At 35.1% G+C, this 27,922-nt stretch overlaps 2 long non-coding RNA genes across 2 annotated transcripts in view; both read left to right on the top strand.

The window, feature by feature from the left end:
- LOC136369696 (uncharacterized) overlaps nt 1-27,922 on the top strand; it is a 358,930-nt gene that overhangs the window by 87,948 nt on the left and 243,060 nt on the right. The gene's annotated exons all lie outside the window — the stretch shown is intronic.
- Nucleotides 16,383-20,203, top strand: LOC136369653 (uncharacterized). The gene is made up of 2 exons (XR_010745044.1): nt 16,383-16,978; nt 19,876-20,203. It is a non-coding gene; the product is annotated as an uncharacterized lncRNA (long non-coding RNA).

Genomic DNA, 27,922 nt, shown 5'->3' with positions numbered 1-27,922 from the left:
CAACTCCAAGTGCACAGACAATTACTTTGCAAAATCATGTTTTTTTCAACCTTAACATTTCTCAGTCTGCCCTCAGGCTTGAGATCATGTTTTGGGCTTGTCTTTCTTGTCCCTTCCTGGGTCTAAAGAACATGATGTCTTCTTCAAACAGAGAAAATACTCAGAAATAAGTAAGAAAATGAAAGGGAGAAAAGATGGATGGGGATTTTTTAGTAGCTTTTGTAATTTCTCCCCATTTCTTACTCCCTTGAGAACTGCACAACTACATAAAACCACTGTAAAGTGTCTTATTCTAAGAGAAGGATTATTGATTCATTTCATCCACATTAAAATATTCTTTGTGTTTTGATCTCTCCTATTCTTAATTTCAACTAGATTTTAAAAGCATGATATGCTGTAATTTATCACTATAAGATCTTTCATATGGAGGAATATTTTGCATTTTGAAAGCTGTTCTGAGTACATGAAGGAGAAAAAGGTTTTTGGGAATAGCAAATATAGGCTGATCAAAGGCAAATCTTGCCAGACAAACCTGGTCAAATACTTTATGATGAACTGACTCTGGATAAGAGAAGAGAAGTGAATGTTGTTTATCTCTCCTGTAATAGTTATTTCCTCATGATCTTCCACAGCATCCCTGTGTCCCAGTTAGGATATTAAGATTTTAGATATGGGGATTACTAGGTGGGTGAAAATCTGGGTGAGTTTTCAGACATATAGTATGGTGCTAAATGGTTTTTAAATTCCAATTAAAGAGTTCCTCAAGGGTCAACACAGGCACCATTCAATATTTTTATTCTGCTCAATATTTTTAACCTAGAAGAGGAGACGGGGTGCAGCCTAATCAAACCTGGGGATGATTCCAAACTGGGAGGTACACAAGGGCCATTCGGAATGACTTAAGCTGTAGGAAAGGGATGGTGTCAGCATAAAACTGCAGCCTGTATATTGCGACGCATGATTATTCTCCTATCAGAAGCATTGACTCTTTCAGCTGAAATATACTTTTGGGATTACAGGGCAGTGAGTGTTTTGATAAACGGAACCAAATACATTTGGCCACTGTTGACCTGCTTGGAGTGGGAGGCTGAACCAGGGATCCACCGAGGCCCCTCTTGACCAGAATAGTTCTCCATTTCTAAAGTCCATCCTTTATTTGAGACACCTTGGCACTACTGTAAAGTATTAGGAATTATGTATGGAAATTCTAATTTTGTGTGTTTTGTGAGCTTGAGATGTGCCAGATTGCTGAAACTGTTCCCTGAAATTATCTATATGCATCTTCTTCTCTAATTATCTGTTGGGAAAGGGCATTCTCTATCCCCATAAACAGTGCTTATATTTTGGTGAAATTCTTATTTGACTGCAGGACTGTTCTGTGTAATTTTTCTTATGTTTGTAGCCATAATGGCATTATTTGCATGGACTGGTAGAAGAGCCTTCAATACCAAAATAGATTAATGTTTTGTTTTATATTATGTTACTACCTACAAGACCCCAGTCATGCTAACATCAGATTTCTAGCACTGAAATAACTCATATTTTTTGCTCTGCTGAAAATGTGTTGATGAGTAACTGTTAGTTCAGTGATTCTGTTTCTTAATCTGTTGAAAACTAATCAGAGCTTCAGTCCACAGATCTGTTAGAAAATTCTCTCTCTGACTGAGGTTTCCAAATACCTTCCAGACCAGGATATGATATGTGATGCTTTTAAACTGCTGTTTTTCCTGAAATTGTATGAATTAATGTTTTTTGAAGTATGAGTTGTGTACAATTTTTTAGTACACAACTAAGTTGGAATGTTGTTTTTTCCTACAATTTTGGCATGATAGTTTGGCAGATGCTCACTTCATTTTCAGTAAAACATCTTCAAGTAAGACTACCTCGAGGAAGTGAGTATAATAGTCTACAAGTAACAAAAAAACCTCTTTTAACCGCCTCTTTCCCCCCAAGCTCACCATCACTTTTATTTGACCTTTTTTGTAGTTTCCATAGGCTTTTGATGCATGTACTCATTTCTGAGCAGTATAAGTAATCTTTGGCCCTTCCCTTTTAGATTTTTTTTCTCTGTCAGTGAGCTACTTTTATTGCTTGTTTAATTATAATTTTTTCCCCATAACTTCTTAATATTCACATTCTTGTATTCTAGAACAAGACCTAGCATTGAGAGAATCTGTAAATTCATGTGAAATACTTGAAAGTAGAGACTTGACCATCCAGTGATAACAATTGTTTTCTGCCAGTACAGGTTCTTATGTCTCCTTACAACAGAATGAACGTCTGTCCACAGGTTTGGAATGGATTTCTATCTAAACTTAGGGCCTAGTCACATTGTTTGAAACATTTTAACACTGCTGAGCTATAACATGTACTGGAAAGACTTTGCAGTATTAAGAGGAAGGCAGGGTAAAGAACAGAGTTTGGAGGTTTTTTTGTAGTTCAGTTCTATTTAAGGGAAATATAACAAGAAATCAATGTTAATCTACCATTTATGAGATTTCTTAGAAGTTGTCCTTATAACTCCAGTTCCCTGGTGCCTTTCATGCATTTCTTCCTTTTTTCTCCCCTTAATTTCTTTCTTTTTGGAATCAAAATGCTCTGAAAGCACGTATTTATTAACAGGGCAGTTTTTGACTCATGATTTCAGAGGGACACTCTGGCTCCAAGCACATTTGAAGAGACATCTAAATGACAGCCCTAATGGCTCTAGCCCTTGACCATAACTTCAGCTGAAGCTTCAATTATCCATTCTTGTCCCATAAAAATCATTCCACTACTTCCTTCACATTCATCTTGTCCAGGCTTTATCTCTTATTTTTCTTTTACATCATATGGGTGATTCAGAAATAGAAAAATAAAATCTAAAAAGGCAAGGTCCTGATGCTGCCAGATTGTTTTACATAGGTTTCAGTACAGCCTGTGAGCATTTTGTCATTGATGACACTGGGAGAAGAACGGGCTCTATGTGCTCATTGTAATTCAGTGGCTCAGTTGAAGAGTGCACGGTGTCACTAATAAGCTCCCTTCAGAGAACGGTAATGGGAAACTGGTTTCCTGGCACCAGCTGTGTACCTTACTGTGCCCTGCTTCTGTTGAAAATGAAAATGACATATGAATTCTACTGATCAGAACACATTATGGCAACATGCAGAAAGGAGCAAGTTTCATTTTCCACAACAGAAAGGAAGGTACACTGTAAAGGCTAAATGTTCCAAAGGACAAGCATCTTGGGTATACTCTGGGAAAAGGATAGGTGTCCTGGGAACACTTTGTGTTAAACAGAGTTGAATGTCTGACAGAAAAGCAGGAGCAGTCAGACGTGCAAAACTGACGGAAACATTAAAGAAAAAAAAGCTAATTACATGTTTAACTGAATCAATGATAAACCTGGGATTGCTGAGACTTCTTTATTGTTGTTTAGGTTTTGGTTTTATTTACAGTTGTTGTTGTTGTTGTTGGGGTTGTTTGTTTTTGTTGTTTTTGGGTGTGGTTTTTTTTTTGTAATTGGCTGATAGGTAGAGTCTTGGTCTTGAAAGACCAATCTTATTTTTCATCTCAATCTTCACGTTTCACACAAGATGAAATCTCAGAGGTAGTCATAGATATAAGCTCTCTCTTCAGTGCCTCTGTAGGCTGCCTTTTGAAGGCTAAGTGAGCACCAAAATGTTCCATCTTCTCTTTTGAAGCTTATGGTGTCTATTTCTTGTGCATTACCTCTAGTTCTCTTTTCTTTTTCTATTTCTCTTTTAGTTTTCCTATTCTCTTTCGCATGTGCAATTCTTTGGAGTTTCATGCTGCCGGTGCATGACTTGTCTGCAAGCTTTCAAGAGCTACAAATGAAAAAAGCTTAGGAAATACTTGTCTCTTGATATCAAATCCAAAAAAATTAGCCTAAATGCTGTAGTTTTGCCTGTCAGTTACTAAAGCCTTTGAAAAATACATGGAGTAATAAAATTATGGGACTACTGCAAGGAAAACCAGAAAGTAGAAAGAGTCTTGATTTAATGGAGAGGATCATTATTGATTCCTGTCCTCTAGAACAGAGCTTAAAAGCAAATAAAATCCATTACTTTCAACAGCAGATACTTTAAAAGTCTCTGTGGAATGTTTCAAGACGTACTATACTAGAGTTACAACGTCTCTTTATTTTTGTACACTTCTGTTTGTTACAAGGGAAGTTTTTGCTCTTACACCATCAGAAGAACCAATTTTCTTATAACTGCAATCAGTATCTTCATAGATTCAATTGTACCTGGGTTAGTACCTTGTCCAGTGTTCTGAGTCAAACAGGATCTACCATGTCAAAATGTTATCTGCAAGGAAATATTGAGCTAGCAGGACAAATTCTGTAGGCTTGGAAAACCCTGACTTTAATTCAGCATTGATTTCAACCCCCAATGTATAGCGAGGGAGAGCTATTGTCTTTGAACTAAAAAAAGACGAAATCACCTAAACTCTTTCAAAAGCTATGAGGTCATGTTGAATACAGCTCAGATTTTCCTTCTTTCTTTCACTTATCCTGTCTATTTTCAGCAAACATCAGAGGTACCTTCCCATTAAAGGCCTTCTGTGAATTGGATCTTAGAAAACTGGTATATATTATCATTACCTGTTTTTCATCTTCATTTTGAAAATGCCCTCTGTTTCTTCCTGCAGTAAAGATGCAGGAGAAATCACAGTACCTTGGTAGTGTAAGAATGTCAGCCAATTTTTGCCTCCACATTCCTCACTTCAAGAGAAAGTACCGCCTTGGCACAATTTTATATTATTCTTTTGGGTAGAAGAACTTAGTATCACAAAACATTAGCTGTCAGTTTTCCTTATTCTTCTCCCCTCTTTTTTTCTGACTTTTTGTTTGTTTGGTGTTTTTGTTTTGTTTCTTTTGTTTGTTTTGGATTGGGGTTTTTTTCTATTTTTGGGAGGTTTGGTTGGTTTTCTTTAAACTTTCTTGCAACATTCTCTATACTAATTTTTTATGGGGTGTAAAAAATCCTGATAACAAAAAATGCAACATTTCAGTGTCAAAATCTTTTTATAGTCCAAACTGAACTGCCTTGCTGCTTTGGACTATAGAAGCCAAAAACCGCTTGGATTTAACAGAGAGCCCAGGCAGCCTTTACTCCTGTATTAGTTCGTCAGTGTAGTTGGAATGTTTCTACTCATTTGACAGAGAGATTGTACCAGAACATACCATGTAATTATAATTAGATATGACTTTGCATACATATGTGTTGCAGATAAACTTACCTGTATTTAAAAAAAAAAAAGAAAAATAAAATAAAGAAAGCAGCATTTTCAGATTTTTCTTTTTATTTTGCAGGAGTCCATGTAAGGAAGAATGACATTTAAACTGATGGAAAAAACCCTCTAATACCTTTCTGCCCTCCCACAGAAAGTTTGATCAGTGAGAAGTACTTGGCACCTTCCTCAAGAATCAGTAATAAAACAAGCTGTCAAGGATGCAAATAAGTCTATTTAGCATTTGTCTGATTTAGCCTTTTCCCAACTTCTTTATTCTTATACACCTTTGAGGACCAATAAGGAAAGGCCCCTATCAGAACAAATTAGTGAACCACTTTGTATATCATTATGTATTAGTACAGGCTTTCTGCAGGGAATTATCAGACAGGCATTCTGTTGCGTATAATAAATAAAATGGAATATGTTGCACTATGTATCTCCTTCCCCATACTGTATCACATCTTCATGCTAAAGCCACTGATGTTCAAAATCCTCTTTGCAGACATTTTCTCTGTTTTCCACCCACTGATGTATTTGATTTTTTTGTTTGTTTGTTTGGGTTTTGTTTTGTTGTTTTGTTTTTTGTTTTTGTTTTAACTGAAGAACCTGTGGCTATGAGAAATATATGCTTTTAGAATTGGGCATAATAATTTGTGATATATGCTCTTTTCCTTGGTAGTTATAAGAGACCAGAGCTGGTACTTGTAGCTGATAATTCTTTACAGCAAAAATATTTTTCACACCTATGGAAAGGGCTTATAGATTGCTAACAGTAACTTCCACTAAGCACAATTAGTCTTTTTTTTTTTTAAATCCTGGGGGATTTCTAGACTTTGCAAGCCTTCTGGAATTCTTCAGTTACCTCTATGATCATTTATGTATGGCAGTGCAAATCTTCTCCTCAGGTTGCATCACTGAGCATCAGCTCATTTTTCAGATTTTGCCAGGAGTAAATTCTTGGATTTTTTGATCAGTGTCTGTTCCAAGTTCTGTCTTCAAATGGCTAACTTACAAAAATCTGAAGTTGTTCCTTTCTTAAACTCCATTTTCTTTTGTATCTTTTTTTCTAATTCTATTTCAGATGAAATTATCATGGCTTGGGAGTGATATAAAATTGTGACCTGCAATTATTCTCCATGTGAGATTTATGAAGAATATAACTCAGTGGACCATCAATGTCTGGCTGCCTTCTTAGCATTTCAGAACAGAAAAGAGCTGACTCTAAATGTTTTTTACCTTCTAACATTAATCAAATGTTCACAAAACTTTCTAATTAATTATATACAGTTGTTTTCAGTTTTCCGAGTGACCTTTCAAATACTGAGTTCTGCAAAAATTAAGACAGTCTATTTTTCTGTGTTCTATGAAAAATGGAGAGGATTTATGTAAATGAAGAAAAAGAACTTTTAACCATTGAGAACATGTAAATGTATATGTATAGGTAAATGTAAACAAAGACACACATAGATTCATATATACATATATATATATATAAATAAATCCAATTGTATATTCTTCTGCCTAGTTCTCTGCTTGACATTCTAATTTAGAAATCAATAAATCCACTGTAGGGAACAAAAATCCATTATTTTGGTTAGAGCATCCCTATCCATACCACTGGTATTTAAATGTGTATTTATGAAATTTATCCTCTTTTTTTTTAAATTGAAGGGACATCAACAGGCTTGACAGATGTATTTCAAAGTAGATCTGTGGTAGATATGGATTAAAAAAAAAAGGAAATCCTAAAACACCTTGTGGGTTCCTTCCCAAGCAGTATATTCTGTGATTCTCTGAAAATAGTTTGGAGGTTCCATACTACTACTACTACTACTACTGCTGCTACTACTACTGCTAATAATAATAATAATAATAATAATAATAATAATAATAATAATAATAATAATTTGGTCCCTTCTGTAATGGAAAACTTCAAGAGTTTTTATCCAGATCTAAATAGTGCATTAATGGTGATCACAGAATGACAGAATCACAGAATGGTTAAGATTAGTAGTGACTTCTGCCGATCTTTTGGTCCAAACCTCCTGCAAAGGCTGTGTCAAATAAAGCAGGTTACACAGGAACACATGCAGGTGGGCTTTTAGTGTCTCCACAGGGGAAGAATCCGTGACGTCCCTGAGCTGAATCTTCCAGAGCTCTATTGCCCTCAATAGAAAGAGGTTCTTCCTCATGTTTAGGTGAGATTTGTTGTGATTTTGTTTATGGCCTTTGCTCCACTGCAGCACTCCTCATCCTGTTGCTGGGCACCATGTCTTCACACCTGCCTTTGAGATATTCCTAAGCACTGAGATCCCCTCTCAGTCTTCTCTAGACTGGACAAGGCCAGGACCCATAGTCTCTCCTCATAAGAGAGATGCTCCAGACCCCCTCATCATCCTTGTGGCCCTCACTGGAACCTCTCCAGTAGCTCCTTGTCTCTCTTGTACTGAGGAGCCCAGAACTGAATACAGGACACCAGATGCAACCTCAGCAGGGCTGAGTAGAGGGGGAGGATGACCTTCCATGACCTGCTGGTAACACTTCCATATTTATGCCAGGATTCCATTTGCCTTCCTAGCCACAAGGACATGTGTCATGGTTATGGGGTTGGGTCATGGTTAACCTGTCCATGGTTAACCAAGACCCCCGGGTGCTCCTCCTCAGAGCTGCTCTATAAGAGCTCGGCCCCCAGCCTGTGCTGGTACTTGGGGTTATTCCTACCCACATGCAAGACCCTGCACTTACCCTTATTGAAGCTCATTAAGTTTCTCTCTGTCCAGCTCCCCAGCCTATCAAGGTTCTGCTGAATGGCAGCACAGCCCTCAGATACATCAGCCACTCCTCCAAGCTTTGCATCATCAGCAAACTTGCTGAGGGTGCGTTATATCCTTTCCTACAGGTCATTGATAAACAGACTGAGTCAGACTGGACCCAGTATTGATCCCTGGGGAATGCCATTGACTACAGGCCTCCATCTGAATTCTGTTCTGTTGATCAAAAACTTCTGGACTCTGCCATTCAGACAGTTCTTGATTCACCTCACTATCCTTTCAACCAACCCATATTTCTTGAGCTTATCTGAGAGAATTTTATGAGTGACAGTGTCAAAAGCCTTGTGACGTCAATGTTGACAACATTCACTGCTCATCCCTCTTCAACCCATCCATCATAGAGGGCTACCACTTTGGTCAAGCATGATTGGTGCTGATCTTCCATTTAAAATCTCCCCAATTTAGACTTTTATCCACGTAGAGAACAGATTTCTTAACTTTATCATATATGCAGAAGATAATTCATGTTTTAGGAGATGCTTTCCAGACTGTACACGCTGGTGTATCTGCTGCAACCTGAAAGTCTAGTTTATGAGCATTAGCAACATTCTCTATTCAATCTCTCTTGAGATATTTGAGGAAGAACTTAACAGCTCTGATTAAAGTGTTCATCAGCACGTGTCCTTGGCACATGAGCTTGAAAAATGTGCTACAGATAAGATATCAAGAGGAATGCTTTAAATTTACCTGTTCTTCTTATAAATTTTTCTGTTACATATCAATATAGAGACTTTAGATTGTTAAATGTTTTTTATACAATTACATTATTAAAATCATACAGCATGGGTGTGAGCATTGTGATTAAATGCATGCACTATGTCTTTTATGAACTTTATCACTGTGATTGCAAGTATCCATTACTTCATTTCCCATGGTAGGAGAAGTTCATGTTTTCTCTCTTTTAATTCATAAAGCTGTTTCCTAGCAATACTTTTATAATCTGTGCAGAAGAATTGAGAACTGGAACCTTTTAATTGTGACAAGATTTTTCACAGCAGGCCAGAATAGAGAATTTAAGCTTCAAAATCCACAAGCTATTTAGAATCGCTCTCAATGTGTCAGGCTTTGTTCCATGGGGTGAGATAACACAAAAGCTTATATATAAAATCTCATCTTATGTAGCAATTTCAGGTCTTTTATCCTTGTTGCTAGTTCATTTCTGTAGCTCATTTCAAGAAATTAATCATCTCCACAATTTCAGACTGGGAGTAAAATATCCAAAGAGCTTTCTACAGTCCACTGTACCCCACAATGTTTAAAGTTAATGAGGCTAATACTGGTGATACCAATGTTTATCTTAACAGTATTTGTATGCTTTTAATGAGAGATTTGATATGATTTTTTCACTGGTTTTAATGCTCTATTAGTTTTCTATTTTCTTACTGCTCAAATAAATTTGATCTCTTCTTTTGCCTCAGTAATGTTACCCAAGTTATCATTTTTATTTGTAATTAATCCATTTTAAGCCATTAATTTTGCTTACAGGCAAGTTGCTCTAACTGTAAAAATAATTCTTATATTTATTTCACACATCTGAAAAAATATCATTGCTCTTGGCGGAATTTAATTATTTTTATTTGCAAGGCCTATTCTTTTTTTCAAATAACTGGACAATAACTTCCTGTCTTTCTGCATTTCCAATAAAATGGATTGTTTTCACTCTGAAATGACAATGCATATGTATCTTGTAGAACTGTTGACTTATACTGATCTTTTTCAGTCTAACGGAACAAGAAATCTGATTTTATTTGCAAATTTCTTTCAAACTAAATTAATCCATTTCCATATTCTAGATCCTATAGAATTCAATATGCTCTTAATGACAAATTAATGTATGATAATCAAGTGATATAGGATAGTAAAGCAATATTACTGAGACCAAGCCTTTTTCTCCTGGCATCAACCCCATACACTTGAAGGTAATCAGTGCTCAGAGGACTACTGCTGACTGCAGTTGCTATAATGAATTCTGTATTCTTATGCTCTCTTTAGGTAAACAATTTTTAAAGAAACCTCAGTGTCTCCTGGTATTGCAAATTAAGTTGTATCAAATGTTGGAGTTAGGAACATGGTGTGTTTTGTTTGATAAATATGATTTAGGTCTCTACAGTAAAGTATTGTTCTCTGGGGGATGATTTCTCATTGATTCTTATAAGCCAAGATGTGTAACTAACAAAGGGAAAAACTATTTTAGGCTCAATGAAGGAATTCTACTTGGTGGTGCTGGTATTAATGGACTAAAAACCCCCGCTTGTCAAAAAACTTATATTTTTTAAAATTCTTACTATAAAGCAAATCATAAGCTTAAGGATTTTGGAATTCCAAATATAAGTGCTCTAACATTAACATAACACAGAAATGTATTCATAAGAAACGATTCTATGATAACTTGGTATATATTTTATCAGGAATTTCAATCTGGAAGTAAATGTGGTAAACTTACATATAAAGTGCTGTCATTATTCACTCACTTAAAAACAACAACAACAACAACAACAACAACAACAACAACAACAACAACAACAAAAACCACTTTCCAAGATTAAATTCTTATCAAAATAAACAAAAATCCCAAACAAACCAACAAGGAATTATTTAGAAGTTTGCTCTGAGGGAACTCAATAGACAAAAAAAATGGAAGCATGTAGAAATGACTGTACAAAGTTTAACTTGTTACAAATACTGTCATTAGCTCCCTACAGCAATGTCTATGAGGCTCTCTATCAAATTCTTTACATGCCTTCATTGCCTTAATAGATCATAAGACTGTAGGGAAGTGAGAAAATACTTCAACATTAACCAATATAGGAATTTTCCACTACTATACAACAGTTCAAGATCACGGAATTTAATTTGACTAGATAAAGGAAATTTTTTTCCTGTATATTTAACAATTCACAGCCCTAAAAGTGAGAAAAAAATCGTCACGGTAATTCCCAATTTAGCCATTAGGGAACAGATCACTGCATAAAAATAATTCTGATTTATAAGATGCTTCAAATGCTATTTTTAAAAATTACTTGCCATGTTACACTGATCAAATTTAGCAAACAACTTGACCAGAAAAAAAAAAGAAATCAAAGACTATTTAAAAATCAGGCAAGTGTTGCGATGTGGTGTTTTACACCTTAAGTCTCCAGTTTTTGAAAATACTTCTTGAGATGGGGTAGACTGGCAAAGAGATTGCCTTTATTAAAATTGCCACTTATGTCTTTTTAAAATGTTCTCTAGTGAACTTCACTTATGCAACACAGTCAAAAAATGAAACTCGGAAAAGATCACAAAGAAAATTGAGGAAGTTAAATCCTTATGGATCAAAAATTGAAAGTAAAGTCTGCTGAAGAACTAACAAAGACAATAGACTGTGGTTTGTTCTATTTTTATCATAATAGCTAATCAGAATTCCAAACATTAGAGCAAAATAGCTACATTTCAACAATACGTGAAGGTTTGCATCCTTTTGCTCCAAAATAAATATATTTCCCTATTGAGATCCCTGTTTAGTATACACAATGGAAAATCTCCAGACTGTAAATAAATTGTGAGTCTTTCTCATGTTTTTATTTCTGTTAGCCTTATACTCTCTTGTATGGATAGGATATTTACATACATGCCGTTCAGAACCAAATCAGGTGGAGTATGTTAGCATCAGTAAAAGAAGAAGAAGAAATGAAACATGCAAATTATGTCAAAGCTAAAAACTGTCAAATTGGTTTTTGGACGTTGCTTATAATTTTTTCCAAATATCTCTTAAAGTCACAGGGTATAAGAATACCCATATCAGCATGATCATTCTTTTGGCATTCATTTTCAAAATGCATGCCAAGAAATTTGCACTGTGTATTGTACAAATGTCAGTCAGAGGTAGAAAGATGGCCACAAGGGAGGACTGTTAAAATATAGCAGAGTATCAAAATCCCAACTTCAGTGGAAAAAAGTTCAGCAACAGAAGCTAGAATTCTAATAAAGATCAAGGGAATCATAATTAAAAGGGGTAAACTGGACTCTTTCTCCTCCTTGCCTCAGCTCATACTACCTCCTTAAATTCTTTGAAATTCAGATTTAGTGACAATATTGAACTAACAACGACAAACAATCTCCTATATTCTATCTCCTCCCTTATACTTTTCTACCTATGGAAAGGATATATTAATGTAAAACCAGCAAATGAATTTTCCTGTTTTTTCAATCAAAGAGGAAAAAACAGTTCTGAAGGATTTGACCTTACAAAATATAAATATTTGATTGCAGTAGGAAAACAACATGAAGGTCTTTAGAGATGTGGATTCAAATGCGTTTCAATGTCAGATGCAGTAAATTTTCCTTGTGGTTTGTAGATGGATATGAAGGTTCATTTTGTAAAAAAATATAACCTTTGATCAAGAACAAATTAAAAGTAGAGAATTATAAATTTATAGTGAAAGCAAACTAGAAAAATATTTTTATTTTAATTTTCAATCCATGCCATGTTAGCCTCTAGATAGAACTTTCAATTTTCTAGATCTGCACTTTAATGAATTTCTGTTTCAAAGGCGACTAGGAATAACAAAACCCATAGTTCTCTTTGATTAATGTAGTTCCAAATACCCCTGCAGTGCCAAGATTCAACAAACAAAGCAGTAGTTCCCAGTCATGTAGTCATTGCATTTCCAAAGTGTATAAATGAATTATTTCAAACATACACAGACATACTATATATAGTGCATAAAAAAAGAATATGCAAATGTTTTGGAACTTTCTTTAAGTCTTTTCAAGGTGCAGTATCAGCTATTCATAAATATTCATATATTTTAGTGTTCACACAAAATTATATAAATAAAGAAACACATGCAAATATAAATATGTATATTTGTATGCATAAATATAATTTGCATGTACTAACAGGGCAATTCTGATATATGTACTTTTTTAATTTTTACAAATTAGGAATGATAATCACAAATGAAAAGTTATCTATCACTGTACAATAGCATTTTAGTTTAGTGAAGAGTAATAGCACTGGTCTGCACTTCTTCTGCATTTCTTTTGATATGAAGTTTTCTAAAGTTTCAGTGATGGAAGGAAGTAAATATAGTTTTGACATATAAGCAATTTATGGTCATTCCTTGCCAAGATCATTGTTTAACTCCATTTTTTTGTCCTACTATATTGTGCCAGGCTTATAAGGGGAAAGAAATAATAATCCATTGATTCCATCCTGAAGTAGCATTCTAATACATACTACATTCATTGAATGACATCAAGATTTGTGCTTGTGGATTTGTGTTTAAGTGTAGCAAACATCTGCAGTTTGGAACAGACTGCATAGGAAACTGTTGGACTATACGATGCCTGAAGCTTTGGACAGAACATTTATCAGCACAGTCTGACCACCCAAACTATTTCCATCTGTCCATAATATGACCTCATAATGGAAACTCTGAACAGAAAAGGCAGCCCAGGGTCATTGCTAGAAGAGCTCTGAAGCCATCTGCCCCAAGGGCAGGTGGAAATTGGAGTCGGCTGCAGCTGAGGTTGCACAGAAGGATAATATTCAGACCTGCTGTTGTGGAATCACCTGGAGGTTTTTAGCCTCTGAAATGGCTCATGTAAGGCTGAATACAGAAGCTGTGGTTGTGCAGACACCTTGCTGTTTGTAGTGAGAGCTTAGGCTGGGGAATTATGGCTATCTAAAGGCTTCATAAGAGCAGCTTTCTTTGAAGAACAGCAAATCCCATTCTTTTTCTGAAAAAATATATAGAAATACATTTCCTCTCCTTTTTATAGCTATTTAAAAGTTACAAATGCAGATATATAAATATTTTTTCAATAATAAAATCAAGGCAATATATTGGTGGAAATCTTTCAGGTTGGTTTACAAAGCAAGTCAAAGTTTATATAGAGTTTAAATACATATAAGTACTTTTTGAATGCATATATAATCAAAAAGTTGCCTGTGTTCTGTATTACATGAATTATGCTCTGGTAATATTTTCCAAAGTAAGCCACATTAAAAAAGTCACCCCTTGCATATTTATCAGAGCCAGTTCTAAATTCTTATCTCAGTCTAATACTAGTTGAAATTCATTAATTTAAGTTGATTTACGTTAGTGTAAGGCTGGTAGAATATGAGTTAGAAAGAAAGAATCAGGTCAACACATTTTAATCAGAATTTTAATATTCACACAGTCAGGGTGGTATATAGGTTAACTTCATAACAGCTCCATAAAGCGAATTGATGTACAGTACTGTATCATGCCAACACAGCTTTACAATCTATAATTTAAAACTTTTCCTTTGAAACTAGTTAAATACAGATTAAGAAAATAGATGGAAAGAGTCTCATCATCTATCAAGTAAATAAAACTATAGATCAATGAACATGCATAGGCATTCTTCTTTGTCATCTCCTGTGCTGTGTATGAGTAATAAAATCTTGATTAGCTGAGAAATAGCTGTAGACTTTTACATGTTTCTGTATTTCATATATCTCATGGTTTAATATAAATTGCTACTTAATTATACTGACTCTATGCCATAAGAACTGTCACTGTTGATTTCTTCACAGAACAATGAACTGGTGCTATAATTCTTAAATGCTTGAAAATCATGTTTCTCCACTTCTCAGAAAGAAAACAAAGTATCAAATGCACTAGTTTTGGTAATGATGTTGTGTAGGTGTTTGCAATATATTTTCAAAGAACATGGTGACTGCTAATATTTTTTAATGGTTTTATTTATGTTCTAGAAAATAGAAGTTGTTCCAGACATTGGAAAGTATCAAAATCTGCTACTTTTTTTTTTTTTTTTTTTTTTTTTTTTTTTCCCTTTAAATCAGAAAAACAGGAACACTCTGATCAGGTTTTGTACAATGATAGACCAATTCCCATGCAGAAATCATGTGTGTGAGATTAATTATCGACAGATTATCTGTTAATTTATGGTGAGATGATTTCCTGGAACTGTGACAACAAATGGCCTCTTAGGACCACTGTCTTGGATGATATACTTTTCTTGTTCTTGTCCCCTGCTCATGCCTACATGCTCAGCCAACCCAAAGAAGTCACTACATATCCAAAATGACTGTTCAAATTCAGTATCCATATTTTCAAAGTGCTCTTTGCTACTCCCTTCACCCTAATTGCCCTCTCACCCTGAAGAAAAAAGTCTTGGTTTGAATTTTGCTTTTTTTCTGACTCATTCAATATTTCAGTGCTACATAACTATCATCTCCATCTCTGTTCCCAGTGGGTTTAGTACTGTATATATCTCCATTTCATCAGTCAGTAGCAATGAGCATGTATGTGATAAATTAAATTGATGAGGCAGGAGGGGGAAAGAAGTCTGTTATCTGACTACCATTTTCTTTTAAGTGGTGGATTAAAGCATTTCAAATTAAGAAAAATAACTTTCTGTGGATTATCAGAAAATGCTGTCTCTGTCCTTGTGATAAATATGTGAGGTACAAAGTTTATGAGGTCTGCAACTAATTATTTTATCAATCTGATTTTTCCATGTGAGAAGTCTTCTAATAGACTAGCTATTAGTCTTTTTGCAGGTTTATTGGTGGACTTGGCAGTACTGGCTGAAGAGTTGGACCTGATAGTCTCAGAAGTCTTTTGCATCCTAAATTATTCTATGATTCTATGATCTGTAACTCTCATGCCATTTTCTTGGACAGTTGCTGCAGGGATACAAAGAAGAACCACTGTCACTCAAACCTACTATAACTCCTATGGGCCAGTTTATAATTTTTCCTTTCAAATTGGAAAAATATGGATGCATTAGGTATAAATTGCAAGACTTTGGTACTTTACAGTGTATGTCATGGGTGGCCTCTCTAGGAGTGTCTTTCTAGGAGTGCCTGGCATAGCTAGTTCCAGATGGCTCCAAAATGGATCCACTACAGGACACAGCTAATCCCACCAGGAAAGCTGGTGGCACCTCCAATTTAAGAAATTCTCAGTGAGGAAAGAAGGAGAAAGATGGTGAGAAACATCAGAAGGAACAGAGATGCCAGAGGAGGAGGAGGGCTCCATGGCAGAATAAGCACAGACCTGAAGTGACTGATGTCCATAGAGGAATTATACTGGAGCACAGGAATAGGGTGATAAAGGAAAGGGAGCAGAGTGAAACCACTAAGTACAGACTGAAGAGACCAAGTGCAGCCAAGTGGCAATAATAATGGGGAAAGAGAGGTGCTTGAAGTTGAGCCTGGCAAGGGGGAAGAAAGTGCCTAAATGTTTGGTTTGGCTTGTTTTTGTTGTTGTTGTTTGGTTTGGTTTATTATTTTGTTTTGGTGGGTTGTTTTTTTTGTTTGTTTGTTTGTTTGTTTGTTTTTGGGTTTTTTGGGTTTTTTTTCCCAGTACATGAATCAATAATTTAATATTTATGTTAACTGGCAAATTAAATTTCTAAAGTTCAGATTACTTTGCCCATAACAACAGCTACCAAGTGATCTTCCTGTCTTTGTTTTTTCTCCACAAATTTTCTCTCTCCTGTTCCTCTGGTTTTCTCCCTCATTCCACTGCTGGTGGAGAAGTGAGAGCTGTGTGGGTGCCTGGCTGTTGGCAGTAAGATCACCAAGTGGTTACCAAGACCCTTTTAAGTGAGTATCCTATCAGTGTTATCAAATTAAGGATTTCTGCCTGCTAGGCACCATTTTGATAATTTCTGGATCTTCCAGGATAAATCTAATACCCTGCATATACTTACATTTTTTTTTTTATCTCAGTGCATCTTTAGCTGTAGAATGACCAATAATAGTTCCATTATATTAGCTTGAGGAGAAGGGGTTAAAACACAGACTGAATTGAAATATGAGAATAAAATAGAAGAGAATTCAAGTTGGTGGAAGAAATGAAATGCAAGCTGCAGTCAATATTGTCATCAAATCATCAAAGGCATCTGAAGACAAACAGCACCAGGTGAGAAATACTTTTCTAATGAAACCCAAATGTCAAAAACATATGACATTTTATCACGTTCTTTCAAAAAATCTGCTATAAAGACCTGCAGCACCAATCACCATCGGTTGAAACATCTATGACACCAAAATTTGATAATGATTTTTCAATATATTCTTTTGAAAAGCAATATGACTATTTTTGTACTTTAAACACAGTTAAATACTGTGCTGTTGTTTAATGTTCTTGATAGCTTTGTAGAGTAAAACTTGTTCTTCTAGTCTCCCCTCTTTTAAAAACTGGTTAGCAAATATAAACTTCCATGCTGCTGTGCTGAATCAAAGAACTTCTTTTTTTTTTTTTTGTGCAGAGAATAAACATTGTCCTTTAAGTGTTTGTTTAAAAGAACAAAAACCCTAATATAAATAGAAAAAAAATCAGTTGTCACATCTCTGTAATAGGTGAATTTGGTCAAAGAAATAGAGCTGCAATCCTACCAGCATTACAGCTTTTAAAATTAAATAGAAAACATAGCCTAATCCCATTTATAAAGGGAAAGGTCTCTTATTCCCAGGATAGATGAATTGCTTTTCCAATACCAGTTGCTACTTAATTGAATAAAGATATTTAATGAAGTTACTGTGTTAATTACATTAGAAACTTTTAAAAGTCATTGGTTAATTTTCACATTTGTCAGTCTTTATAGAATTGATGTATTTTATATTCTTCAGGTTTTATTTTGATTTGTTTTGTTTTCATTTGTGGAGGGCTTCAATCAGATTCTTTTCTGCAAAATTTTAGGAAAAAACTCAGAAAGTATTATTTATGATTCATGTCTTTTGAACACCACAAGGAAATTTTAATAGTATCAAATTCTTTCCTATGATTCTATTTTTCCAAAGGTTCCACTTTTCTATACAGAAAATAGTCTTAATCATGCCACATTTATCTCGTAAATAGTTGACATTCATCCTGCTGTCATTTGAAGAGAGTCAATTGTTGATTTATATTTTTCCTTTCCCTTCTGCACCACAATATCTTCTACTCTTGTGATTCTGGCTGTAAGAAAATCAGTCTTCAACTTAACAGTTTTGTAAGTGAGTAGTAGGTTTTAGGGATTTTTATTTTAAGGCTGACAAGCGAAGTAATTTTGTTGTAAAAGTTTTTTCTGCTCTGCTACATGGATAGCAAGAAATTCAGGTTTCCTGATTTAGCAATTCCTTCCTATGAAGAAATTCTACACTTAGACCTTTGTGTAAAACACTTTGAGCCAAGTGCTCAGGTGCACTTTGCCTAGCTAACACTCCCTTTGTGTCTGTGCCTATGCACAAATGCCTGGTTCTCATCATAGGTGAAATATGTCCTTGCTTATTGGAGCCAAATGCAGCTAATGTTTCACTACTCTCTCTGGCTGACAAAATAAATGTTAGGTTGGCTGCCACTTCTGCTGCTCCTGAAGACCAACACGGGCCACAGACGCTGCTTAAGATGGCCCCAGTTGCTGCAGGAATGGAAATAAGGAACAGCAAGTTCACATCTTCTGAAATTTCTCCCCAGCATCATTTCCTTCACTCATATTGACCATTCCCAAGAGCATTTTGTCTAGTAGGGGGCTAGGCAAGTGAACTCTGATAGCTTACTCTTGGAACAATGAAATCCCTGAGACAGTTCTGTCCAAATAAAAATGCACAATAAGTTAGTGATTAATTTGAGAGGAAAAAATTCTGCTATTCTAGAAGCACTTGATTACAGAATTTCCACAATCATTCCTTTAGTTTAAATTCACTGTGGTACACGGTATTCTGGTTGTTCTGCTTGTGTTATTCTGAGCCATGCATCACACAAAGAAGAAAAGCTATGTGAGTCTTACAGCATTTTTTATATATTTGATACTTCTATTTAAGCATAACCTTTTCTGCAAGAGAAAAAAGTACTGACGTGTTCTGATCTACAACATTGAATGCATTACACTTATTTAGTACAAATACTAGACAGGGGTACAGGTCATGGAATGCAGTTAAATATATTTCACATACATTAGTTGTTTAAAGAGGAAGATACACTATGTATTGTCATGAACTCAGGGATAACTACAGTTATTATTTGCACTGCATAATACACTACAATTAAAGATTAAAATAATGAAAATAACTGACAGGAAGAATTAAAGTAATCTGGAATATTCTCTGGCATTAATTCTTAATATTGTAATGTGATATTTAATGAACACTGACCAAACCAGATAATTTTAAATAGAATAAGCAGTATAATAATTTTCTTGGTGCAATAGTACTCTTTTGAAGAATTTCATGAAAACTGTGGAATTCTTCTCAAATTCACTGTTTCTGTCCTAAAATATATTCATTTAAAGGCAGGAAGACATCATAGCTGTTCTAAGCTCAGACTGGACATCTATATTCAACATATGCTATGGAACACCAGCATGAGTGATGCACTGGCATATGCCTCGAGATCCTCTGTTCAGAGAGCCCTGAGAAGCCAGGATGAACACTTTGCATGCAGTAGCTTCTTGTGCAGCTTCACTCTTCTCCTGTAAAACCTTAGCACTGCTTGTGGGTAAGGGAGAGGAAAATATCAGACATGGTATCCTAATATAGTTCTGTGATTTAACTGAGATGTACTGATTTTGAATGCTGAATTTTCATGTCACATATCCTCAAAGCTTTGTGATGTGATTAATGCATCTTGACTTAATGTATGAGGGGAAGAAAAAAATCTAGGATGAACTGAAAAACTTTCTTTTGAAATTTGTTTCTGATTAGATATCTTGAGTCTTAAATATTTAGGAGGCATTTTAATATGTTCTCAGATGGCATGAAATAGCCCAATTCTACAGCAGAGGTCTCAGGTTAGAAGATTATTAGGACATTAAGACATTATCTTTTTTTCTTCTATAGGAGAGTATGATTATGCTCAAGGGGGTAATTGGCTGAGGTGGATAAAGCAGACCAATTTGATTTCTTCAGACAGCCTCCATTCTTCACATTGGCAGCCAAGTGCCCTCCCAGGGCACAAGGAAACCTTTGCTAACTCTCTTGTGGATTCCTGACAAGTGTCTCCTCTGTTTGCTAAAGAAACCCCACAACGAGTTTCTCTGCTGTCCTGTCCGTGTATTTATGTTATAGATTATACTGTGCTGATTGCAAATGTATGTGCCTTTTCAGCAACCAGCCAGACTAATCTTGTCTTCTCAGCCATAAATTTCACATTTTAAATATAAATCAACCAAACATCAACAAAAACCAGGGGTTATATTTGGCCTGCAGTTTACAATGCTTTTATCTGATAAACTGTTGGGAAACCTGCCATTGAGAAAATTAATCTACAATTATATGTATAGTATGAAAATATATTTTGTATATATATACATAACCTATTTGCTGGTTTTGTTTCTAAAATATTTCTAATTGCTGGTAGATCACAATGCAACTTGTTTCTCTTAACACTATATTTTATATTTTCAGTCTCAATTTTAGCCATAAAGTCACAAGATATATATAACCTCCAATACATATGTAGCTCGTCATTACATTCATGTTTTTAACAGAATAAACATTTAAAATATAATATTTACTGCAAACATTGAATTCTGCGCTATGCACCATGCCCACGATTACATTTTTTTTTACTTATTCATATACTTTTTTATACAATTCCCCTTAGGAAAAGCCACTGAGGGTAGATAGTTTTTGTTGCATAACATGTATATCAATCTATAGAAGCTCCAGAAACATGAGGAAGGAAATGAATTTCAATGTTAAATGTGTCATGATGATAGTTATTTTCATACGTGGATTCAGAGGGGAGAAAAGGAAAAAAAAAAAAAAAAAAAAAAAAAAAAAAAAAACAAAAAACAAACCTCCTCTCCTCTTGTAGACATGAAAAGGAAAATGAACAAGTGATCTGATAATATCCAGAAAATTTCAGATCTTTTATTGCTCCAGAGGGCAATGCCAGTACTCTCAATTGAACTATGGAATGAATGCAAGCCAGTGAAAAGAAAAAAACAAACCATAAATCTTTTTCTTTTCTTTAAGTTGAAATATTTTATACCCATTTCTCATCATTTTGCAGAGACATGAGCAGGATTGCCCAATCTAAAATATCTTCTTGTTACACTATGTTTGGTTTACTTTTCTGAATGATGTTAGTGATGAGTCATGTCTATGAATAAATAATATATTCACACTTGAGTTCAATGCACAAGATTATTAATATCCTTGGTTTTCAGCATGTGTAAGAGTACCCCACTCATTTGTGTGGTGCCTCAGGAGAAGAAAGTTTTCTCACTGGTCTTCGGATTTGCCAATTATTTCACCAGGCACATGAAATATCTGAATATGTTTAACATGTTTCCAAAGAGCTGAGGATTGTCAAAATATCAGCACTATTTCCTCATACTTTCATGGCAAAGAAGTAGCACTGGAGGGGATTACTTGAATTTGAATAGACTTTAGCAAACCGCAAGCAAATGTTTGAGCATAGATGTTAGCGCCCTCTCAGTGGAGATAATGACCTTTCAGACTAAAGCTCAGAATTCTTGCATTGCCCAGCATTACAAAATGTATTTCCAAGATGTTGAAAGGGTCACATTGGGGATGAGGTTGGGAACTAGTGATAAGTTCTGCATGACCAAAGTTTCCTCCAGAGACTAAAACATACCATGAATATTCCTTGGCAGAAGTGTGGTAGCACGAAGAAACCTTGAGGAGCTTTGTCTCTCTCTTCATCCGATCCCAAATAAGACTAGTAATAACTCATCTTATATACTTTCACACTAAAAAACGTTGTTCTACATCATATCCATCTATCTACTGTACAAAAATAAAATTTCTCATTAAATGTCCCTGCTACTTACATGGTCTTCTGCGTTATCTTACTACATAGGTAGCTGTTAAAAAGCAGAGAAGATACCTTCAGAATGGACATAAGCTTCTATTTAATGCTCTGTCCTATTTTGAGCAGCTGAGTTTTGTAAGGAGTTTCCTGCATTTTACTCCGTCTCAGTGATAAAACATAGGGATTTTGGAAATAATGACGGAAAATATGGTTTAGCTATGTATTTGTATGAATATATGTGCACATATTTGTATTTCATAAGAGCCAAATTTTACCTTCATTGTGACTGCTAATTGAAATTTTCAAGTTCTATTCTTAGCTTAAGGAAGACATTCCTATGGCATATGGAACTGGCAAATTCAGTTAGAAATGAGAAGTAGAGAAAGCATCCTAAATAACAAAGTAATGATTATTTTACCTCTGTGTCACTTACATTGACACAGATAACCAACAACTATATTTAATTGACAACCTCTCAACTTTGAGAAATGTTTCCTGTCAAATGGAAAGAATAAGTTTAAAATCAACATCAACACCAGATAAAATAGAAGAAGAATCTTTAGCAGCCATTACAACCACATTCTCACAGTGAAACAGAGTTTGATTTAAAAAAACATAGCAAGGATTAACCATCACTAGAATGGCAAATAGAGGTTTCACAAACCAGTATTCTATATTCTGGATCCTTCTTCTCCCACCAAGGAGCACCAGGACTTGTAAACTCTTTGACAGAATTTTTTGGTTTCATGGACTCAGAGTGACTGAGGCCAGAAATGATCTCTTGAGATCACAGTGCCCAATCCTCCTGCTTAAGCAGTCACCTCCAGACAATTGCTCAGGACCATATCTAGATGTCTTTTGAATATCTTCAAGGAGGAAGTCTCAATAAGCTCTCTACAACTTGGGCAGTGCTTTTTAACCCTCAGCCTGCGACAAAGGGCAAACTATGACAGGCTCAACAACAGGCCTTGGCATTTTTTCAAGATGTTCAAGCTCAATTATGCATCAAAGAGGTGGTCAAAATACAGAAGAAAATTTCTGAAAAATTAATTTTCTGTAGAAGTAAAATATACATTTTTAAAGTTTTTAAATAGATGTCTTATGTATGAATACATTTTATTTCCCTTTCTTTCCCCATTTTCACTGTTATAAACTTTCCAGGCTGACAATCTAAAATTAATATCTACCTATTGCATTCAGCTACGCATTGTGGTAGGAGTAGCAACATCTCTCCAGCTTTTCATCCTAAAAATCTTGATCATGACCTACCCTAATTAGAATATAGGGAAAGCTGTTTCCTGTGGAGTTCTTTTGCAATTTTCCAGGTAAATGATGTATTAAGCTACTTTCTTCTAATGTTACATGAGGCTAAACAATCTGAGCAAAACTGCAGTTCAGAAGATCTGGGACATATTTTTTTTCTAATCAAGATTTTCTCCTGGCTCAGAGCTTACTGTTAAGCTACAATTTAACTTTAAATTTAGAGAAGTACCTCTAAAAATGCGAGCTAATAATCCTTGAGGACAAACAAACAGACAGAGGAATGTTGTTTGGTGGAAAAATGCTATGTAAAAAAATTAAGGAAAATCGATGTACAAAACACGTTTGTTCTTTATTTTTTCCTTAAAGCCGGGCTTTGAATTTTTAATTTATTTCTTTTGCTTAGCTCTGTATTTGAAGAGGAACTATAAAGAAAAGAGTAGGAAAAGACATAACCTGGAGATGATTCTTGCTTGAAGAGAAGCCATAATATTTTATTTTGCCCTTTGCATCCTCAGTTCTGCAGAGCAAGGAACCTCTAGTGTATCATGAGAAGCACATTCAGACCATGAAAATATACAACTGATGCTTTAGCGAGCTAATTCACATGATAACAGATCAATAGTTTGCATAAGGGCTGAACAAATGGCTGCTATGTCTGCTTATAAAAGCAGAAAGAAACCCTGTTTATTGCTAGGGGACATAGGTATAGGAATGACAGCTGCTGATGAGCAGGAAGGAATACTGAACTAATAATCTTTACAAATGGTGCCCCAGATCATGCTGGTGATATAGACTGCCACTGGAAAAAAATATGCAAGACATTGATACATCAAGAGAAAGAAATCCGTATTGCTTCCATTTATGCTGTACCTGTTGTGTGGATAAATGCAGCAAAGGACTTCTGCTTTGCAAGACTGCCAGTCTAGCAACTTTATTTATAACTAAATTTCAAAGGAAAACATAGCATTTTATTACTTCACTTATCTTCTCTCTGTGGTAGAAATTGTTGAAGAGTTACCCAGGGTTTCAGCTGCTCAGTTTCTATTGAGTTCAATGACAAAAGCATAACAAAAACCCTGTGCATCACTATAAAAATCCCAATTCTATCTTCTTGGTTTACTGACAAAAAACAAGTTATTACTGTCAGTTCACCACAGCCAATGTAACTGTTAAAGAGCAAACTGAATTGCACTTTGCCTTGCATATTGTCAACAAAATTGTCAGCCAGATTTTGATTCCAGAGATTTTACTGCTAGAGATATTTAGTGTTGTGCACAGCTAAATGGCCAGGCAGCTTAGTTTATTCTGGATGAGACCCCAAAAGTTCAAAAGGTTCTCTGAACCTTTTCCAAATCCCATGTTTCAGCAAAACTGAGCTGGTATTCTTGTGAGCACTGTGCTCCCAGATACATTACAAGTTCACTAGTACTTCATGCTACAGGTCATTTGGAAAACACTGTGAAAATTATTTTACCAGAGTCATTCTGACTCTGCTGTCAGTGTTATTTTCAACAAAGATTTGACTAGGTTCACAAGCACGGGCTACATATTAAAACATGTATAGTAATAATTATTCTTGAAAATAAACTTCATGTGAACTTTAATACAAGCATTTTCTTTAGAAAAGCCGTAGAAAAATTCCTCAGAAGAAGAAGGAATACACTCAGTTCGTGTGAAGGGTGAGGGTACCAATGTAAAAGGACCCAATAACATTTCTCTGTAAGCAAAGAAGTAGCAATTCTGTGGGATACCTAGAGGGTTATAAAGGACATCCTCACAGTCCTCACTGGATTTTCTTTTTGACTTAGCAAAAAGTCTTTTGCCTCTATCTCAGCTCTCTAATCCTTGAAGGTGGTTTTCTGGGAGTTCAGTACTAAAGCAGTAGTAATTCTACCAACAGTTCTTTTACCAACAGTGCTCTGTTGAAACAACACTAGGATGACAGCTTTCTTGCTGGTACCTTACATGTTGCTGGAAAAAAAACTAAAAAACAAAACAAAAAGCACTTTGAGCGAGTTTGTCTGAATGTGTTAAATATCAAAGCATGTACACTTATACCTTTCATAATAGTGTGACAAGAAAAAATAGTATTGACCCAATTTTATCAACAAAGATCTCAACCCAGATCAAAAAATTAAGAACAATAAATTATATAGGCAGATAGTTTCTCTGTCTCATTTTGAAATTTGTACTTCTTGCTTTTTCATATTGCTACTAGATAGTACAACAGAATGTATGGAACAGGAAGACTATCTTAAAAATTCAACCTTAAAGATCAGAATGCATTTTAAGCCTGTATCTGCCATAAGACTTGTAATGCCTAACAAGGAAATAAAGAGCCAACAACACAGCTGCAGCATCTAAAAGAAATTACAATTGTCACCTTAACATTTGTTCTGATTTTATATGTGTGTTGTTTCTGTGCAGTAAGCACAGAGAGATTGTTTGAAAGAAGTTACATACAAAAAAAACCAAACAAAAAACCACACACAAAACAACAACAACAAAAACAACAAAAAACCCAACACAAAACCCCGAACCAAAAAAAAAAAAAAAAACCAAAACAAAACAAAAAACAACCAACCCAGTTCTTTTTTTCTTTCTAAGATCTTATAGTTATGAAAGAGAAAATATGACAAAGAAAAGATTGATAGGGAAAGAGAAAGGAAAGAGCTATGTGCTCAAAACCATTGATATGCAGTGTTACATGCACATCCTGACAGTTATTTGCTTTTATTTTAATTAGATTTTTTTTGTAGAGTATTCTGTCATCAGAAGAGATGCAAATCATGTGTGCTGCCAGAAGACAAAAAGGAAGCCAAGAAAGGAAGGCCAGGGCAAACACAGTGCAGTAAGAGATATTTCTGATGTGGAAGGCAGGACGAGGGGCCTTTAGGAAGAGAGAAGCAAGATAAGGGGAGAACAGCTCATCCCTGGGCCTGACAGTGGTGTCAGCATTGTGACCCACATGAAATAACACAGAGAAACCCATTCATTGTTTCTTTACACAGGCTTTCCTTATTTTCTGGAATTCATTCAAACTCCCTAATTTTTAAAGGCTTTTCTGTGCCTAAAATAAATACACTCTGAGACAAAATTTCCCTAGGTTTTTGGATGTTTTTTTAGGGTGCACAGCAGTGGAGATATGAAATTGGGAATCAGGCAAGATTGTACCCTATAAGTATAGCTAAAAAAAAGTGTATGTCCTTGTTCTTTCTACAGCTCTTTCAAACAGGTGTCAAGAGTGCCCCTGGAATAATAACCAGGATGGTTAATAGCATAATTAATAACAGTGGACTGCAATGAGTCTTATAAATGATTCTGGGAAAATTTCTTGCTGTTTCTCCATGGGCTTTAGAGTGAATTGCAGCCTCTTATTGCCTTTGCTCAAATGACATCACCCATCCCTCAGAAACAATGTTTTTCCATATTTATTCCTTAGTTACTAGAAATTCACACCACAGCTGTCTTTTTATACTAATTATGCCAGTTTCCAACAATGAAATCTGGCCTTTTGTTTCTTTCTCCTGTAGAAGTAAATAAATTCATAAATAGAACTTGGAAAATGTTGTGCAAAGATAGACTTGAAGTTAACTGAAAATGGAGTACTTGAAAATCAGGTCTATAACACAACATAATATAGCATAGCTTATCAAAATCTATTACTTGAGTTGGAGTCACTTTAATTAGCACGCATTTCAGCAGTCATTATACATTGGAAAAAGTTTTTAATAGTCAAGGATAATTGGTAATGTAAATAAAATTAAATGAACAGCTGATAATGGTTCTACAGAAGACTTCAGCAGCTTGCTCTTTCAGCATGCATTGTGTATGACAGCAGAGGCAAAGGTTTCTAAGACACAATCCAAACTGGTCAACTGCTTCTTGATTGTTATTCACCTAAATTTTTATACTCTGTCTCTGCCTTAATTTTCCAGGTTGGTGTTTGCTTTTTTTATGGTAGAGCAAGAGAAGAGCAGGAATACTCTTCATAACATCCAAGTAAATGCATTTTTTATCATGGCTGTGCATACTAGCTCCACTGTCATGAAAGTATTTTCATGATATAATCTTCCATTTTAATTAATTTAAGTCTTGGCTCTTAAGTTTTTTCTAGAATGAAAAAGGAATTCCAAAAGGGCACATTCAAGGTCTGCAATCATAGTGTTTACAGTATTTGTTTTAAAGCTATGATATTTACTCACGCTTAAATTTTTCTCTTGATGCAGCCTATGAAAAAATGATGCTTTTCAAACTCAGAAAGTGCATCTGGACATGGTTGTCTAGTCCATCCTGCTGTCAATAAAAATGACTCCAAAGAAATCACAGTGTTATACTTCCATACAGCAAAACTACTGAATGACCTGATGTTTTTAAAGCATCATACTGTGCCAATCTAAGTATCAAAGAAGTCTCTGCCTAATCTCAGTGAAAATTTCTAAAATGGTAATCCAGGAATATTGCTTTGTTCTTGAGTAGGAAATCTTCAAATTATTTATGCAGGTCATTAAAAAAGTGACAAGAGAATTTTTCAATAGCAAACCACCATTATGAGTCTGAATATACTACCTATTAAAAAAAATAGAAATTCTAGATAGAGTTTTTAATTTTTTAACTAAAAGTTTTCTTTGATTTACATAAATTTTTAAAGCTAGGAATTTTAGTAAACTTGAGACCCCTGAACAAAATTTAGAAAAAGAAAACATATTTTCTGTCCATCCTCATGAGATGGAAAAGAGATAACAAATGAGCAATGAAACTCAATTTCTGAAATGGATAAATCTTTCCAAGCGCAGCAGGGATTCTGTATCTAGTTTAAAGTACTTGTTAGATCTCAAGTTA

This window comes from Sylvia atricapilla, chromosome 1 (assembly GCF_009819655.1).
Source record: "Sylvia atricapilla isolate bSylAtr1 chromosome 1, bSylAtr1.pri, whole genome shotgun sequence".
NCBI classification, from domain to species: domain Eukaryota; kingdom Metazoa; phylum Chordata; class Aves; order Passeriformes; family Sylviidae; genus Sylvia; species Sylvia atricapilla.
Note: the sequence above shows the minus strand (reverse complement) of the source record. Positions and strands in the feature narration are given on the sequence as shown.